This window comes from Myotis davidii, unplaced genomic scaffold (genome assembly GCF_000327345.1).
Source record: "Myotis davidii unplaced genomic scaffold, ASM32734v1 scaffold20, whole genome shotgun sequence".
NCBI lineage: Eukaryota > Metazoa > Chordata > Mammalia > Chiroptera > Vespertilionidae > Myotis > Myotis davidii.
In genome coordinates, this window is record NW_006292574.1 from 1,744,341 (window position 1) to 1,761,483 (window position 17,143).

Genomic DNA, 17,143 nt, shown 5'->3' on the forward strand with positions numbered 1-17,143 from the left:
AATCTAACCTACCGGTCGGAGTACCTGCCCCCTGGTGGTCAGTGCACGTCTTAGCGAGCAGTTGAGTGGCCTTAGCATATCATTAGCATATTGCGCTTTGATTGGTTGAATGGATGACCAGACACTTAGCATATTAGGCTTTTATTATAGAGGATGGCCTCCAAGAAGGAATTTGTACTCCCATTTCCTGCAAAATGATCAATCATGGGGGATTGTACCTTCTGTATCTCCTCATTTTATCTCACTTATAAATGTCCACCTTTGTATATTTTGATGTATAAAATATATCAATATAGATATATAGCTATAAACATAAGAATAAATATATTTACATATTGTGGAACCTTGGTTCTTGATTTTAATTCATTCCTGAAGGTTGTTTGATAAGGAATTTATTTGAAAACCGAGTAATTTTCTTTCTATTAGGAATGGGAAACTCGCAACAAGAACCAAGAAAAAGCACTACTAGAATGATATTCACCGACTTCTGATTTACTGAAGGCAGGGCTCAGCTCCACCTCACATACTTCTGTTGCCATGGTCCCAAATGAAATGCTTTTCTAATCAAAGCATAAGTAACTATCTTTTATTCATTGTCATTTAACTACAAATGTCACTGTGCACATCTCTGAACTCTCTCCCTCATAATGGAAGAAAAACTGAACATAAATGATTAGAAAACACCACCTGCTCAGTACTTAATACAGAGGGAAAACACGGGCAACTCGTTTGGAAAAAAAGAAAAAATCCATTAGCTTGAGCTCAGCATATCTCATATTACCAACCGTGAAAGAAGAAAGCTAGGGAGGGTGCAGAATAAAATACTGCATGAAAGATACCCATTTTCTCTTTGGATATTTCCATCTAAAGACTGTCAAGTACAGAGTGTGACTGGGGAGGCCACTGTAGGCCTGCCTCTAGATTCAACACTTGCTGCGTGGATCACGGTAACAGCAGTTGTTAAAGTGAAAATAAGTCAGCAATACAGTACATCAGAAGGCCCCAAAGGTGCCTGGTCGAGCACTCAGTTGTGGCTGACAGCTGCCCTGATGTAAAGAATAAGAAGAGATGGTTTTCGGCAGGCTTTTATTGATGATTTTCATTTATCTCTAAAAGTGGAAGGGAAGACCGCAGATCATGTGGTTTCATACCTATATTATTGGACAGCACAGTCAAGGGGACTCAAGAGGCAGCAAACTGCAATGGGTAAGAAGAACCACTGGTAAAACAAGGTGGTGTTCTCTCCATTCCAATCACTTAGCACAATGCTACAACCATAAATTTTTATTGCTTGACATTTCTAGTTTTGGTTCATTTGTAAACCATTTCCTAGGATATTTTTTTTTTTGAGAAGTGACATTTAATAAGATTACATTTCTGTTAACAGGTTTTAGTTTAATTGGAACATGAGATGAATTTTGACTTTACCTGAATAAATATTTTATAATACAATTTTGAGAACATACAGATTTAATATTTTAAGGAAATAAAATGTCAGACTCTTTCAAGTCCTAAACAAATAACAGTTTGATTCCAGGTCTTTTGAACATTATTGCAAAATTTTCTTCTCCTATATTTGTGGGATCTAGGGTATAGAAGCCATGAGAGAGTGAATATCTTAGGTCAGTGATGGTGAACCTTTGAGCTAAGTGTGTCAGCATTTTGAAAAACCCTAACTTAACTCTGGTGCTGTGTCACATATAAAAAATTTTTGATATTTGCAACCATAGTATAACAAAGACTTATATTTTTGATATTTATTTTATATATTTAAATGCCATTTAACAAAGAAAAACCAACCAAAAAATGAGTTTGCATGTCACCTCTGACACGCGTGTCATAGGTTCGCCATCACTGTCCTAGGTGCTAGTCTGGGGACAGTGGTGATATACTAATTTCCACAGGGGCTGAGCCAGTTTCCAAGGGTAAGTTTGAAAGCTGATAATGACAGCAATGACCAAAATATAGGAAATGTTTGTTATATGTCAAAAACTGTACTGAGCATTCTAGGGACAGTATTTTAAAAAAAATCTTCAGAGCAATTTTGAATACATATGGTTTTATTCTCACAACTTTATTTTTAAAAAAGCTAACTTAAGAATGTTAAGTAACTTGTTTACATTAACACGGACTATGAACCAATTAGCTATGCCCCGAGAACAGAAGCTGTCAGCGCTGCCTTGAACTATACTGTGCTTGACAGTCTTTAGAATGGAATTTCCTGTGAGAAAATGGTATCTATCACAGAAAATTTCATCTCACAACCTCAGCAATTTACATCATCCATCTGTTAAATGCTAAAGCAGACAGTCTAATGGAAAATGTGTATCCAAATAGCCTGGGAACAGAAATGGAAGTCAAATAACAGGCAACAGGGTCAAATCTGAGATTCCAGGTTTCAGCAAGTGCATTTGGAATGGACAATAGGAAAGGTGACTAGAATGTAACCTCAGAAAAATGATTTGAAGCACCAATGGCCTTGCATGAATGCAGTGAGCTGATATAAAGGACGTGCAGTTCATTCAGATAATTAGGAACAGACTGCTTATTGTGGATGTGTGGTAGACAGTTAGGTATGAGCCGAGCAACGGGGAGGGACCAGGTATAGAAGGTGACCAGGGTGAAAGCCCCGGTTACCTAATAACAGGCAAAACTGGGCAAACAAGGACCTCACTCCCAGGATAACCACCTTCTCTCCCCTAGCATACCGCTGGTTGCTAGTCGTGCAATTTGGACTCTCTCCTGGCATGCCGCTAGTCACGTGGTAGACCCCCTTAGAGGAGGAACATGGGGCTGAAGAGTGACCTCATGTGACTCCCTTGCCAGCCCTTGCACGACCACTCCCTTAAGCAGTAACCCCTAGCGACAGCATCTGTGCCTCAGTTGTGTTTCAGCCCCAGGCCCAGAAAAGCAACAAAACCAGACAAGTGACACCATGACTGACATCAGGACCAGGTGCATTGACCAATGACTCCCCTGCCTTGGTGCCAAACAATCAGTGAAGATGATGAGCCTAAATGGACAACCTGAAAAGCTAATGAATATTCTATCCTCCCCCCGGGATTCCCCTTAAAATTCCTGCCCTTAAAGCCCTTAGGATGGAGCACCTTTCAAGAGCACATCCATGCCGTCCCCTTCCCCACCTCTTCCCCACAGGCACATTACCTTTATCTTTCTTGTTCCTAAGCTTCAAGGGCCCTACTTTTGCCTCTGACTTGTTTCCTGAGCCCTCTTCTCTACTACTCACTTCTTCTACCTCTGTGATTTCTGAATAAATTTTCTCTTATAATTTGTGTTTGGGCTCTGAATTCTTTCTTAGCCAGAACTCAAGTACCAAGGTTGCTGAACCAAAGTCCAATTGTAGGCAACATTCTGTTGCCATTTTCAGGGCCAACAGGAGGAGTTATAGACATAAGAAATAATTACCATCATTTTTAAAAAGTTCATTCTATTCAGGAGAGAAGAGTGGAACTATGGCTCAGAATGTGTTTATCAAACAGTAAGGAGAGAAATGGATCATGCCTCTAAAAATGTAAACTAATGCCCATTGTGGTAAATTAATAGCCCTTCTGCACTATGCTCTGGCTCTCTAATTCTAAGAGCATAAAAAGATTCTACCATATCAGAGATCTATCAATATGGTGAAGAAAATCCAATAATATATATGAAATTAATAAATAAAATTCTTGGGTATTTTGGGGGCTGAAATGGAATACTTCATCAAAGCAAGACAATTATTCATTTTCTTCAATGTTTCTTCAAGGGAGGAACTAAAAAAGATGCATAATAATAGTTCTATAAAATAGATAAGATAAAATTTTAAGATGGAAATTTTACAAACGTGGAAGTGTTTGCCAAAGGAAGTAATAATAATTCCATCAATACATTTTTCAAACATAAGCAATCACTTCTTTGTGGGGTTAGAAATAAAATTCAAGTATCAAATGGAAAGTTGGATTTTGACAGATGACTTTGGGAGTTGCAAAACATTGTTCCCTCCCATTAAAGTGGTGTAATTCCATGACAATAAAGCTTTCTACTATACCTCATGCTCCCATGGGGGCCTGCAGAAATGTTTATTCCAATGGCACCGCAAGAACTCCACTTCCACATGCAACTGGGGCAGATGAGCCCCTTTCCTATCCTGTAACAAGAGGAGCTGGTTATTCACCAACTCCATCAGTGGGTACTTCAGTGTGAGTCTTACTTGGTGATTATAATGTTCATGTGATAACTTGAGGTTAAAACTGAACTCATATAAGAGCTATCTCTATCTATCTATCATCTATCTATCTATCTATCTATCTATCTATCTATCTATCTATCTATCTAAAAGCCAGTGTCCGTGGTGACCGTGATGATCAAAGGACCAGTCACCATGAGGTGAATTGAGCACCTCTTGGTCCCTTCCCTCACCCCCGCCAGCGAGCGGGGCAGGGCGGGACTAGGGACTGGCGAGCAGGCTGAACGACTGACCTCTTGGTCCCTGCCCCTGGCCTGCAGGCTTCGATGGATCAGCCATGGTGAACGGGGGAATCAGGGTGGGTGGCAGGAGGACCCGGCTGGCTGTCAGGCCGTTGGAATCACCAGCTCATCCCTGGCTGCTCCGGGGCTCAGGCCTGCAGGAAAGCAGGCACCAGCGACTTCACCTCCATGTGCGTGCGCCAGGCGCCAGGCCGGCCACTGATGGAACGAGCTGCCAGCTCGGACCGCGCACGCAGGGGCGAGTAGGCACAGCAGCCCCACAGCTTCTGTCAGCGCCTCGAGCCCCAGGAGCAGTGGCAGCGGTGGCGGCGGCAGCACCCGGTGAGCGGCCCCAAGTGGGCAGCGCGTTCAATCAGCGGCTGGCCCAGCACACATGCTTGGAGGGGAAGTTGCTGGCACCCACTTTCCCGCCGGCCTGAGCCCCCGAGCAGCCGGGGATGAGCTGGTGATCCCAATGGCCTGACAGCCCAGCGGTGGAGGCGACATTCAGTCTGGGGTCTGGGGAGCGGGCAGAAGATGACCCTGATTGCAGGAGGCTCGGTCCTAGGGACCCTACCCGCACGATTTCGTGCAGTGGGACTCTAGTAACATATAATCTCACTCAGAAACATTTCTACATTTCCTAGTGATGTTTACAAATATCTCTGAAAAAGAGAATATATAGTGTCCACTTGTCCCTGGAGATTAATAGGATAATTAGACAAATTCATCCAATAATTATAAAAAATAAAAACTGAAATAGCATGTGTATATTTTGAATGAGAAAAATTATCCAAAGTAACACAAACCTTATAACTTTGGTCCTAATTACCTACTTTCTTTTTCTTTTAAAATATGTGTTAAAGGTAGGAAAATAAGCCATAAAATCAAGCACAGGTAAAGAAAATACAAATAATAAATATTTTACAAAAGCCACTCATCTCTGTTTGTGTGTGTGTGTGTGTACAGTTGTGAGTCAATTTAAGTGAACAAATGAACAAACTGAATAAAATAGGACAGTTTGTGTTTTTATGTGTGTATGTCATGTTTGCCTATGTATTAGGAATTAATATTCTGATCTTAAATATAAAAAATAAAATAGTGTCATCATCTATGTTAGCATTTGAATAACCTTGATGGAAATGTTGAAAACAAATGCAGAGAATTCTATTTAGTAACTTGGATTCCTGGATAAATAAATAAAATACATAATTTTAGAGCTCAGAAGGATTTAAAGTGTCACCATTATGTTTGAGTTGGATATTGCTCTATTAACAGAACATACCCTTGAACGCGGCTATCTTGTGCATCAGAATGTAATCACTTTTTATATTGCAAAGAATTAGACAGAAACCTCATTTAAAATAAAAGAGGGAGCCCAGAAGGGGGAGCTCCCATGCCCTGCATGAAGTATAAGAGGGAGAACTGTTTGTAATACTCCCAACTTCCTCTCCTCTCCCCTTTATAAGAGTTTCCTCTCTGTTGTTTTAGTGAACTTGCACCTGGCCCTTCATGATTGAATGTTCCAGATTGCACTTCTTTTGCTGTTCCCGAATAATCCCATTTTGCTGGAGAAATATCTAACTTCTTGTTTAATTTCAACAATACAAAGATAGTCAGGCTTCCATATTGGACGTATGGCTGATTTAAAATGTCACCTTGAATAATATATCTCCTTTTTTCCCAGATGTATATCCAATTGAGATATGTGAGCAGCCTGAAGCAGAAATCTATCTTAAGAAATAGATAAAAGGCTTCTTTTATAAGCCAAATTATACTTTTGCTAATTTGATTGATTTTGTTTTTATCTTTGCATCTGTGTGTTTCTCTACCTATCCTTCCAGCTATTCATCTACCCATTCTTTTTTTGTTTTTGTTGTTAATCCTCACCTAAGGATACTTTTGCCATTGATTTTTAGAGAGAGTGAAAGGGAAGGAGAGAGGGAAGAAAGGAGAGAGAGAGAAACATCGATTGGTTGCCTCCTGAACAAGTTCCAGTCAGGGCCGGATCAAGCCTGCAACCCAGGTATGTACCCTTGATCCTGAATTGAACCCATAGCTCCAACCATTGACCAACACCAGCCAGGGCTCATTATTTTTTAATTTTTGTTGTTGTTTTGTTCTTATGATATTACCCAGTTGGTTTTATTTGTATTAATGTACTTGCAGAAAAATGTTTACATGGAACCTCCATAGGTCAGCAAAGAATTTACTTAAACTCAATCTACTCTGATTAAAATATTGCAAAAATATCATTACATATCTGAAGAGCACAGTTCTTGGGACTAGACAGAATTTTTATTCTTGGACTTCTTAGCTGACCGACTATGAATCTGGTTACTTAAATAATCCAAACTTTAATTTTCTCATTTATAAAGTGAGAATAATAAATGACCTAATTTATGTAAAATTTTCAAGTACAAAAAGAAGAGAATTGATTGTCATTGAATTAGGTAACTAAAATGACGCTTGGTATCTTAGGAGTGAAACAAATTCAGCAATACTTGCTTGACTGTTGGAGAACCAGGCTACTTAGCAGGTGTGCATATGCCACTCTCACTACCTCCTAGACATTACCGCCAGTCAGCAGTAGATAGAATGCCATCTGTGGACTGTCTACATGATTCACATGCGGTAGCTCACACAATGTGACATAAACAAGAGACACTTCACACCTACATCTGTGCTCCAGTTTCTCAAACAACAAGGTGCCTCCAAATGTGAAATGAAACCCATCAATAATATGAGCTCAGAAATGAGTCCCAACCACTCACATTTTAGAATTACATATACTATAATTGTCGAGCCCACCAGCTGCTAAATAAATGAAGACATCAGTATCCACTGTATCCACCTGTTATGCATACACATCTAAAAATACACCGATTTCTTTTATTTTTAATCAATATTTCATTTTATAAAATATTATTTCAATGAAAATTTTGTCATTCAATTACTCTAGTTCTTCTTATTTTATCCCCTATTGTGAAAAAGATATTGCAAATTTATCTTGGCCTGCAGTTATTTAGTTATTTTAGATTTGTTATATTTATTTCTGGAAGTCACAAGAGGACCTTTCTCTTATAGCAATGATTATAAAACACATTTGATTTATAAAATTTCACATTGTATCTTTCTACTAATCAGATGTCTTGTGCAAATGGAAGAATAACGTATGCATTTGGTACCAAGTTTTCCTTAGAATGTCAATATTTGAACATTGATTTTTGTAGGAACTAGGCTTTAAACAAATAAAACTATAATAATTTTGATATTAATGCTCTTCTACAAGACTCACTGACTGAAGGAGCTGGTGATCTATGTTCACTCATTAAAATAATTGTATGGAAATACCATTTCTGAGGAAAAACAGCATTTCTCTGGCATCCACCCTTGACATGCAATTGTAGAAAGTAGCAGTTATAAGTATACCTCTTCTTGAAGGAGTTGGACAGCTAAGGAGCATATGGTGACAGAAGAGCAGCATTGCAGCTATCAATCTATCTGTGTCTGTATTTACATACAGACAATGCACTCCTACTGCTGTTCAAGGGCCCTGTTAAGATATATGATGGAACTGGTATACATTAGGTGTGAACTCTTTACAAGCACTACCTCACCAAACATTACACGCTAGAGAATTTAGAGGCTAGACCACACAAGCCACAGATGTCAAGGCCAATATATCACGTTTTTATTGTTATTGGCTTGAAACTGCCTACATACTTCAGTTTAATGTTATTTTTTAAAAGAAGAAAGTAGGCCTTAGAAGAACTTCTACAGTAATCATGCCTTGTGATTTAGAAGAAAATAAATACCAGTAGTTCATGGCTAGGAAAAAAAAAAAAGGAGGGGAACTTTATGACCCTTTTCTGTCCTCTCGCACTTGGCAGAAAAATCTGTGTCATGTCCAAAATGTATGAAACTAGGTTGAGGAAGCACCAAGGCTTAGCTTCAGAAGAAAGGGAGAAAATTATCATGACGCATTCAAATACAAACAGGAGAATTTACACAATCTGAGTGAAGGGCAAATGCTGCGGTAAGGATGTGACAGGGAAGGACATCTAGCCAGGCCAGAGCTGCTTTGTCACATCCAGAGCCATCTACCTGAACAAAGGTGAAAACCAAAACAAGGGTAAACCAGAAAAATAACGGACAGTATACTACATCTAGACAGATAAAACTTACCTGTCTGGAATATCTGAACTGAAACCTTATTTTAGGAGGTAATGCAGGATTATGCTTATATTTAAAAGCCTGATTCTCTTTGCCTCATTTGGTCCATTTGCTTGTACACTAAGACTTGGACATAAGGTTTGTGATAAAAAGCTCTATTTAAATAAGCTCAGTGACATTTGAAGTTATCTTTTGGGAAAAAACGATCTTACACAAATTCAAAGTAGAGTTGCTTTGGGGAAACTGCTTTTGATTTTGGTGAGAAAATAGATTACTAAAGCTCACCGAGGTGGGAAGTGGTGATGGGAAGCAGTCATACAAACAACTAGCTAACATACGTAACAGATACTGATATCAGACATACAGACACCTGTGTCAATCAGATCAAACATGCCAGTTCATTTTTTAAAAATTAACAACAAAAACAATAAACAATTTGATTCTGTTATAAAACCTGTAGCCATTTACCTTTAACTTCTATCTATCTATCATCTATCTATCTATCTATCTATCTATCTATCTATCTATCTATCTATCCATCCATCTATCTATCTATCATCTATCTATCATCTATGTGTATTTTGGAATAGAATGAGTGACAGCAATTAAATTTTTTCCTGAACATGTATTTATAAAGGGCTTGTTATATCCCAGATATTAAGCAAGGCAATTGATACAAAATAGTATTCAAAAACTACTCATGGCCTTCAAGAAGTGCAGTTTCTAACTAGGGAACTCAGACAAGTAAACGGGCAGTGACAATGTAGGCTTAAAAGTCTGATAATGAGGTTAAGTAGTGAATGGGCCCACAATGGAGTTAGGAAACTTCATGGGATTTAGAGAAGGCTATTTACCCATTGGAATTATCATTTAAGGGATATGTTATACTGCAAGAGTTTCTCTTGAGTTCTGATTCACTTTAGTTCCAGGGTGGGACTCAGGGATTTCCATTTCTAACCAGTTTGCATATGACTCTGATGCTGTTGATCTGGGAACAGCATTTTGAGAACTGTTAGACAACAGATGTGGAAATTGCTTCTCTTCATCATCAATGTAACTTTTATTGGTATTTTTTTTTACAAGGGAGCAGGTTAGGTTATTGAAATCTAAGAGTATGGTATTGTTGTTCGGCACAGTCGGCCAAAAGTAATCATGTGTTTAACATCATTATCACCTGACAAGAGAGCAAGAGACAAAGCAGTGTAGAGTTTAAGTATGAGCCCTGATACCGGATCAGCTGGATTGGCCTAATTCTCATTTCTGCCACCTTTTCTGCTCTGTAACCTTACACTAATTAGTGAAACTCTCCATAACTGTTTCCTCATTTGTGAGTTAATAGCCGAAACCCCTCACACAGCATTGTGAGGACTAATGAAATACTGATTGTTGTGCTGCTAGCAGTTTCAAACACAGGAGAACCCCTAAAAATTATTTGCAAAGGTAAAAGGAAGGAGAAGGAAATAACATTGATACTCATGATACATCAATTTGAAAAATGCTGCTGTGAGAAATTCTAGAATTTTTAGAATATTTTCATAATTTAGTGCATTAAAATAAATATGACATAGATCTTCAGATCTGGGTCTTTAAAAAGGTGACAATGTGCATATTTTTGGAAAGTGAAAGGACAGAGAGGGAAGATAATTATTACTAATTTTTAGTTTCCAAAAGAGCAGAATCCTTAATGGGGAGTTATTAACTGAAATGGGTAGCATAGTTGAGCTTATGAATTATTCACATTTTCCTGAATCCAAGTGAAAAGTGTGTTAAAAGAGTGAAGAAGTGCTTATAAATGCTTTCCCCCACCCCCTTTCTCTTGTATTTAAGCTAGGGACAGCCTGGATAAATATGCACTGTGCTGTTTGTACTGAGAGTCCTGGCTAAGCATTGTAATTACCTTGATTTCTCCTAGAGAAATACCACAATTCCCTAATTTTGAAGATGGATTTTCATACTGATTCTATTAGTATCTGATGGGGAATAAAAAGCTCAAAATCTATACAAATAGACTTGCAAAAATTTTCAAGCTGTTCAACAATTTAATAAACATAAATTTACATAAACTAATAATTGTTCTGTGGTGCCTGGGGTCAGTTTTTGGCAAGTATTCAAGTTCAGTAGATAATTTTGTGGGAGGCACTTTATAGCTGATGATTTTTTTGTTGCTCTTTTTTTTGCTTAGTTTTCTAAGATTGATTCATTGACCCTCAGAAGGGCTGAAAAAGAAATTTTCTGTCCCTTATTTTCTGCTTCTTCTCAAAGAAAGTTTAATGTTTGAAGCTGACTGCATTGAGGCACCTGAAGGACTTTCCACTGGAGCCTTTTTTGGTGCTACTGATACCACTGTAATTAGTTAGTTATTAATAACAGGAAAGGAGCAAAGGGAAGGGCAGACATTATAAGCATTTCATTTGCACAGTTTTACCAGGAAACTGCAATTCCACACTCCCCAGGGAACAGCAGACCCAATCCCTGCAGATTACTGAGGGAAGGGATTGGACAAAGGGGGAGATGGGCACATGTGCAGTGAAGTTGGAGTGACATAGGGAAAGTGCCTGTATATCAAATCTGGGAACAGAGATCACTGGCCAAAGGGGGCAGGACCAATGCAAGCCCATGAAAATTTGGGAATACGTAATCCCCTAGACTAGTGGTCGGCAAACTGCGGCTCATGAGCCACATGCAGCTCTTTGGCCCCTTGAGTGTGGCTTTTCCTAAGCCTTAGGAGTACCCTAATTAAGTTAATAACAATGTACCTACCTATATAGTTTAAGTTTAAAAAATTTGGCTCTCAAAAGAAATTTCAATCGTTGTACTGTTCATATTTGGCTCTGTTGACTAATAAATTTGCCGACCACTGCCCTAGACAAAGGAATTCTCTCTTGGCTCTTGGCTCACTTGATATTGTTGGCTCTCTTGTTTTGCTCCAGCCTGTGTTCCCTCCATAGCCAGGTGGACACCACACACAGTCAACTGATGGACTGCAGTGGGGAATACAAATTAGCTAGCCTGATGCTGGACTGGAGTATGCAAGTATGGAAAGGAAACTCTGGGCAACAGCTTTAATTCTAGTCCTACTGACGTCAGAGCCGGACTGTTCCCTTGGCAGGACAAAGGAAGAGGGGACTTGGAAACTCAGGGGTATAATTCCACAGAAATAAAGCTTTCTATAATATCTCATCATCCTGTGCAAGTCTCAGAAAATTCTTTTCCTCGGGACATCACAAGAACCCCACTCCCCTAGCAACCAGTGGGGATTAGGAGCTCTCTCCACTGATAACACTACCAAATGGCAGATTTTCTTGGTAGTTCTTTTCAAATCACCAATTCTCCTTTCTAAGAATCCAGATTTGGTACATGTATTCTAAACAAGTATTTTATATAAAGCTGAAAGGTATTCATTCAACAATTACTTATTGAGCTACCAGTTTATCCCCAATGTGCAGATAAATTAAATGAGGACTTTTTTTTAATACTGTTATTGAAGAAAAAACAATTAAAGATCTCTGGTTGGAAAGAGGAAAAGGAAGATAAAAAAACTGGGAAAAACTGCTAGAGTCGAGATTTTAGCAACACAAATATTGAAGATATATAGGCATGAGTCAAGTCACTTAAGGGCTCTGAAAATTGTGCTGGTTGGAAGAGAAGAAAAAGTAAGTGACTATAATACCTTAATCAATGAAGGAAAAATAAAGAAATAAATAATAAATAAGTAAATATAATAAAAATAAAAAGGGGGGAAACCATCAGGTAGACCCCACAAGAGAGTCCTATTTGATTGTGAGATATAATTAATGTTAAAATAAACCTTGTGGACTAAAAATCTACCACATATTAAACCTGACAAGCTCAGGGGAGGCCTGCATGGTGGCCTGACAAACTCAGAGAGAGAAAGTAACCGCAGAGGATGGTGGGAATTGAAAATTTTCTAACTTAAATCAGTTCATGGTAGGTAGTCCTGTCTTAGGAAAGGAGTTTTCCCTAATAAAGGTCAATCTTCACCTTAACTGTCTGTTGTCTTTTTTGATTCTAGGATAACATACTGATAACAGGCCTTTGGAATAAAAAAGCAATTTCCTTTTTGGGGGGTTCCTCAAATCACAATTACCACAGGAGAGCTTTGTCCACAATTCTCCTCATTCGTATTGTTACTGTGTTTACTGTTGACTGTTACTAACTATCCTGCATGCACCTATGTAAAAGAATCATGTGCCTATTCATTTTAACTTTAATCCAATCCCAGAGGTTTCCTGGTTTTGCTTTCTCCCGCCTTCCTAATCTATCACCAATGGATTCCATGTAGGCTCCTTACCCCTCCTCCTTTATTGTAACCTATAAAATGAGGTGCTTTTGTCATTCTCTGGTGTGTTTCTTCCATCCCTTGAGATTTTGCGAACCAAGAATTATTGTCAGTTTGGCTCAAATAAACTCATAAAGAAGTAGGAAAGTAATGTTGACCCTTTGTAAAATAATGATAAAAGATGTGCTCAGGTTGCTCAGAAAAGCGCATGCATAGAGCTGTGCAGGCAATCTAATCCAAAAGGAAGCTGGGGAGGACGATGAGTGTATGGTAAATCATGGCACATAGTGCTGTCTATTTTATTAGCTCTTTAGGCTGTTGTTGCTATCTAAATACAGAGTTAAATGTTTGTACTGTGTTTGGAATAAGAGATGGATAGGGCAGAGAACTGGACATATTTGCAGAAAGAGACCTCATTTCAACACAAAGAAAATGTCAAAAATAAGGTGGCCTATGAAATTTTTTTGAATAAAAGTCTGAAATAAGATTATGCCAGATAGAAGACTGTGAATAACAATTTTCAAATTTGGGTAGAGATGGTGAGTTTGCTTGTGTGTTATTCAGAAAATAATCCTGTGATCTGCAATTCTAACATGACTAGATGCTGAAAACTTGAGAAAATACAGGAGAATAAAGCCCCTAGGGTCAGATGTCGATATAAACCTATGTCCTCCTTGTGATATATATTTAGAGCCAACATAGAAAAATCTGTATCAGAAATTCAAAGTGGAAATTTCTCAAGGAAATGGAGTGAAAATCAAACCTTGTTCAGAAATTAAGTTATTTTGGGAAGAAATGAACCATATGAATAGCAGGTGTCTATGCTAATAGAATGACTATGTTTTAATTAAGCCACATTTCCATACAGAATAATTATATATGTTGTTTACTCAACTATTTTTTAAAAGATCATTAACACTTCTGTAATCTACTTCTCAGGCTACAAGTTAAGAGCATTAAGAACATTTGCTTTCATTATGAAAGAAACACATAATAGGTTCTCTGCCTATTGCAAATATTTATTCCCTATAAAATTGGGTCCCCAAGAATTCAAATATACTAATAGCCTTACTTTCATACTTTAAGTTTATAAAATTTATCATTGCTTTGTGATAAAGAATTATTCCTTGGGTTCTGTGGAACTGCAAATTTTGAGATACCCTCAAATAAAAATTACTATACCCTTGGAAAATTCTACAATGGTGATAAGTTCTCATAGCTGCTGCTCAAAAGAATGAGGGGGTGGTGGTGCAGAATACACTGCCAGGAAACCATGACATGTTATCTTTTGAATTAAATGTTTGTTAACTGAAATAAAACTGTCTACCTGAAACACCCAGAATGGGAGCCATTGTGTCCTTTTGGAAGAATCTTTTGGGAAATCACAAGAAATCTATGCATCTTAAAGGCTTAAAGAGGACCTGATGACATGGAGAGTACATTCAGCTTCCTCCCTTGGACTACCAAAAATCTACAGAATTTTGGAAAAAAAGATTAGAGTTGTATCGCTCATTAGATGAAATGAGCTAATTGGATTCTTTGACAAGCAAGCTATTAAGTAGCCCCGTGGAAGCAGCTCATAATATTCTGTTTCAAAATATTGAACTTAGCCTCTAAGGATTCTGTATTTTAGGGCTTCTGGTTTTTGTTTCTCTCTGTAGGGACAGTGGAATCATTGGACCTGTATCAATATACTCATTGTTAGCACAGGAATCTTTAGAAGAGAACGTGCTTGGTGAGCTGTAATTACAGAATTGAAAAGAGATGTCTCCTACTTTTTTTTATCTCTACCTATCAATTTCATAAATTGATGGCAAAAATACACTTACAAGAGATTGGGAAATGATGCTTGCAAAGCATTTTTGACAAGAACAGTTTTGGATATATCCCACCAATTTGAATAGGAAGGCACTACGTTTGAAATGTCATGGCTGGCTAAATCCCAACTTCTCTAAAAAGGTTGACCTCTGAAGCTGATAAAGTTACATATCCAAAGGACAGCGCTTCCCCCAATACAAACAGGTATCAATTCAAAATGCATTTTAAATGTGTCAACTGTAATAATAAAGTTTAAACACATTTTTTTTTACATCAGCCATGTTCTGAAGAATTAAAAGCACAGTTATGAAGAATATTTTCATCACAGACAATCCTTACAGGATAGATTTTACAACAAAAAGGTTGTGTTTTTTCTCTAGTAAATGTCTGATATTATCTATATATCTTCCAGTTGTATTTAATACAAATACTATTATGACCCCAAATAACAATATCAAAACATGAGTTCTTCCATTTTGGAATGATGAGAAACAATCTCATAGTTTTTTTGTTTGATAGTACATATTATCAATGTTCACCTAAGAATAATTTGGGGTATAAACACTTTTAAAGTTCAGTATGACTCTGAGATGTTTTTTTTTTCGTCTCTGTGTTGGTGTAAGCATGTTTCCCACCATTGTTTCACCTTTACTATAAAGCAGTTGATATAAAAAAAAAAGTGTCCTATGGTCTTCTGGAAGAGGAAGGAGTTTATCTGTTTGAATGGCCTGAAATACAAGCTGCAAAGACATGGTCTCTGCTCTCTAGATTTCAGACGGCCCTAAACTAATCTTGCCATCATCTTCCTAATTTTTTATTAATTTCGGTATCTCAAGTTATGCAGGAAGTTTATAATTTTTGTTCATTGTGCAGCACAGGGAAATATTGTGTGTAATTTGAAAAATATTCTGTTTACTTCCACCATGACTTGAGGATGTCTGTCTTTACTGTCGACATGGTCCTCTCATCTCTCGTATAACGCTGCAGGGTTCTAACTATGTATGTTCTACTTTCTACTGCTCCTTTCTCTCTTCTCTTTGATATTCCTGATATTCTCATTAGCATGTTTTAGGCTTATTACATTTTTCAGTGCAATTGTTCTTTAACTTGGTGTCAGTTCTGCATCCCAGTAATGGCTACCTGGCCCCCAAGAGAAGGCTTATATAGAAAAGAAGGTGACTGGCTGAGCTTGGTTTCCATGTAAGTAACTTCAATAAGGTTGCAGAAAATAAAGCTCTGTAAGTGTTTTTGAGACTTTCTTTTTTAATTTCACCAAGTTTCAGCTTACTTTCCATTTGAATGGAATTTGGTTTGACATTTCAGAAAAGAGAATCAGTGGATCTCAATTTGTAACTATTGTTTAGATCAGTGGTTCTCAATCTGTGGGCTGCGACCCCTTTGGGGGGGTCGAACGACCCTTTCACAGGGGTCGCCTAAGACCATCGGAAAACACATATATAATTACATATTGTTTTTGTGATTAATCACTATGCTTTAATTATGTTCAATTTGTAACAATGAAATTGGGGGTCACCACAACATGAGGAACTGTATTAAAGGGTCGCGGCATTAGGAAGGTTGAGAACCACTGGTTTAGATGGACACGTTGTGCAGATTTTAAGTGCAGCCATGTGGGAGAATAGCAAGGCGGGGTGAGGTTGGGGGTAGATATATAAGAAGAAATAGAGTTGCTAGCCTAGTTAAATTCTAATTAAATATGTAATATGGTGAGGAAGGAATTAATTTACTAAGGGACAATTTTAATAGCCTGATGAATCTAAAATTAAACACAGCAGGGTGAAAGGATTTATAGCGATAATCAAATATGTTATAAACCATCACTTTATATGGGTAACAATGAATTTTTTAATTGTTATTCCACATTTCCTAATACAGAGAGTTATTATGAGAACCAATATCAAGATAATACCTTAAAAATCAAGTTGGCCTGGTAGAGGAAGAGGAGCAGTGTCTGAACCGAAGCCGGAGGGGTTGTCAGTGGTCTGTGATGACTCAAAGTTAGCAATGATGGTCATGGAGAGGGGACCATTTGCTCTGAGTCCAGCCAGTAGGAATCCATCACCATCCAGGCTTCACACATCTAAGCAGCTCTCCCTGTTACTAATTCCACGTGGAGGATGGGCATCACGGGTTCCTACACCCTGTGAAAGTGTGCTGCCTTCTGCGGAGTATCACACCTGGAGCAGAGCCTTGAGAAGTTCTCAGCAGCGGTGGTGGAGATCGCTGGATTTTTTTGTCTGAGGAGTTCCACAGCGACATAGCTCTCTCTCTCACAGCCACTCACCTGCAAGTCCAGCATGTGCGACTGGCTCTGCAGCCTCCTGTGGTCTCCAAGGAAACCCTGGAACTACTCTCAGATGACAT